Source organism: Arachis stenosperma, chromosome 9 (assembly GCF_014773155.1).
Source record: "Arachis stenosperma cultivar V10309 chromosome 9, arast.V10309.gnm1.PFL2, whole genome shotgun sequence".
Classification (NCBI taxonomy): Eukaryota; Viridiplantae; Streptophyta; class Magnoliopsida; order Fabales; family Fabaceae; genus Arachis; species Arachis stenosperma.
The window spans coordinates 24,675,366-24,678,528 of NC_080385.1; the positions used below are offsets into that span (position 1 = coordinate 24,675,366).

The 3,163-nt window shown below is 37.4% G+C and overlaps 1 non-coding gene across 1 annotated transcript; it reads left to right on the forward strand.

The window, feature by feature from the left end:
- The first annotated feature begins 1,263 nt into the window (after positions 1 to 1,263).
- LOC130952968 (small nucleolar RNA R71) lies at positions 1,264 to 1,371 on the forward strand. Its single transcript, XR_009075141.1, has one exon. It is a non-coding gene; the product is annotated as a small nucleolar RNA R71 (small nucleolar RNA).
- The last annotated feature ends 1,792 nt before the right edge of the window (positions 1,372 to 3,163 follow it).

Consider the following 3,163-nt stretch of genomic DNA (forward strand, 5'->3'; position numbering starts at 1 on the left):
CTCTAATGAGATTCTTGCAGCTTGCACCTCAAAGATCCCTAATTTCTCCATTACAGAGAGGGGCATGAGGTTCACACTTGACCCTAAGTCACACAAGGCCTTCTTGAAGGTCATGGTGCCTATGGTACAAGGTATAGAAAACTTCCCAGGATCCTGCCTCTTTTGGGGCAGTTTATGCCTAGACAAGTCATCCAGTTCTTTGGTGAGCAAGGGAGGTTCATCTTCCCAAGTCTCATTTCCAAATAACTTGTCATTTAGCTTCATGATTGCTCCAAGGTATTTAGCAACTTGCTCTTCAGTGACATACTCATCCTCTTCAGAGGAGGAATACTCATCAAAGCTCATGAATGGCAGAAGTAAGTCCAATGGAATCTCTATGGTCTCAATTTGAGCCTCAGATTCCCATGGTTCCTCATTGGGGAACTCAGAGGAGATTGGTGCACGCCCATTGAGGTCTTCCTCAGTGGCGTCCACCTCCTCTCTTTCCTCTCCATATTCGGCCATGGTTATGGCTTTGCACTCTCCTTTTAGATTTTCTTCTGTATTACTTGGGAGAGTACTAGGAGGGAGTTCAGTAACTTTCTTACTCAGCTGACCCACTTGTCCTTCCAAATTCCTAATGGAGGACCTTGTTTCATTCATGAAACTTTGAGTGGTCTTTATTAGATCAGAGACCATTGTTGCTAAGTCAGAAGTACTCTGCTTAGAACTCTCTGTCTGTTGCTGAGAAGATGATGGAAAAGGCTTACCATTGTTAAACCTGTTTCTTCCACCATTATTGTTATTGAAACCTTGTTGGGGTCTCTCTTGATTCTTCCATGAGAAATTTGGGTGATTTCTCCATGAAGAATTGTAGGTGTTTCCATAGGGTTCTCCTAGGTAATTCACCTCTTCCATTGAAGGGTTCTCAGGATCATAAGCTTCTTCCTCAGATGAAGCATTCTTAGTACTGTTTGGTGCATTTTGCATTCCAGACAGACTTTGAGAGATCAAATTGACTTGTTGAGTCAATATTTTATTCTGAGCCAATATGGCATTCAGAGTGTCAATCTCAAGAACTCCTTTCTTCTGATTAGTCCCATTGTTCACAGGATTCCTTTCAGAAGTGTACATGAGTTGGTTATTTGCAACCATTTCAATCAGTTCCTGAGCTTCTGCAGGCGTCTTCTTCAGATGAAGAGATCCTCCTGCAGAGCTATCCAAGGACATCTTGGATAGTTCAGAGAGACCATCATAGAAAATACCTATGATGCTCCATTCAGAAAGCATGTCTGAAGGACATCTTCTGATTAATTGTTTGTATCTTTCCCAAGCTTCATAGAGGGATTCTCCATCCTTCTGTCTGAAGGTTTGGACTTCCACTCTAAGCTTACTCCATCTTTGTGGTGGAAAGAACTTTGCCAAGAAGGCATTGACTAGCTTTTCCCAAGAGTCCAGGCTTTCCTTAGGTTGAGAATCCAACCATATTCTAGCTCTGTCTCTTACAGCAAAAGGGAATAGCATCAGTCTATAGACTTCAGGGTTAACCCCATTAGTCTTGACTGTGTCATAGATTTGCAAGAATTCAGCTAAAAACTGATGAGGATCTTCCATTGGAAGTCCATGGAACTTGCAATTCTGTTGCATTAGAGAAACTAATTGAGGCTTTAGCTCAAAGTTGTTTGCTCCAATGGCAGGGATAGAGATGCTTCTCCCATAGAAATCAGGAGTAGGTGCAGTAAAGTCACCCAGCACCTTCCTTGCATTGTTGGCATTGTTGTTGTTTTCGGCTGCCATGTCTTCTTCCTTGAAGAATTCGGTCAAGTCCTCTAAAGAGAGTTGTGCTTTGGCCTCTCTTAGCTTTCGCTTCAAGGTTCTCTCAGGTTCAGGGTCAGTTTCAACAAGAATGCCTTTGTCTCTGCTTCTGCTCATAAGAAAGAGAAGAGAAAAAGAGAATGTGGAATCCTCTATGTCACAGTATAGAGATTCCTTGAAATGTCAGAGGAAAAGAGAAATAGAAAGAAGAAGGAGAAGGAGAATTCGAACTTTAATTAGATAAGGTTCGAATTGTGCATTTAGAAGGAGTAGTACTCCATAAATAGAAGGATGTGGGAAGGAGGGAAGAGAATTTTCGAAAATTCAATCAAAAGATTTTGAAAACATTTTGAAAATTTGATTGATAATTTTCGAAAATTCAAAGTGAAAAAGAAATCAAGTGATTTTTGAAAAAGATTTTGAAATTAGAAATTAAAAAGATTTGATTGAAAACTATTTTGAAAAAGATATGATTGAAAAAAATTGATTGAAAAGTTATGGTTTTAAAAGGATATGATTGAAAAGATATGATTTGAAAACAATTTTAAAAGATATGATTTAAAAACAATTTTAAAAGATATGATTTGAAAACAATTTGAAAAGATATGAATTGAAAATAATTTGAAAAGATTTGATTTTAAAAACTAATGACTTGCCTAACAAGAAAAGATATGATTCAAACATAAAACCTTCCTTAATAGAAAAGGCAAAAAATGTTCAATCAAATCATTAATTGTTAGTAAGCATCTTTGAAAAAGGAAAGAAATTGATTTTGAAAACATTTTGATTGAAAAGATATGATTTGAAAAAGATTTGATTTTGAAAAACTTTGAAAACTTGAAAAAAATTGATTTTGAAAACAAAATCTTCCCCCTGGCACCATCCTGGCGTTAAACGCCCAGAATGGTATACATTCTGGCGTTTAACGCCCAAAATGCTACCTCTTTGGGCGTTAAACGCCCAACCAGGTGCCCTGGCTGGCGTTTAAACGCCAGTCTGCCTTCTTCACTGGGCATTTTTGAATGCTCAGCTTTTTCTGTATAATTCCTCTGCAGTATGTTCTAAATCTTCAATTCCTTGTATCATTGACTTGAAAAGACACAAATTTAAAAATATTTTTGGATTTTTAATAATCAAAATGCAACAAGAATCAAATAACAATGCATGCAAGACACCAAACTTAGCAGTTTGTGTACTACTGACACTAACAATATGAGAATGCATATGAGACCCACAAAATACTTCAAGTCAATAGAATTCAAAGATTAGAACACAAAAATCATCAAGAATTACTTGAGGATCCTTAAGATACATGAATGAATGCATGCAATTGACACTAAACTTAAGATGAGACACTAGACTCAAACAA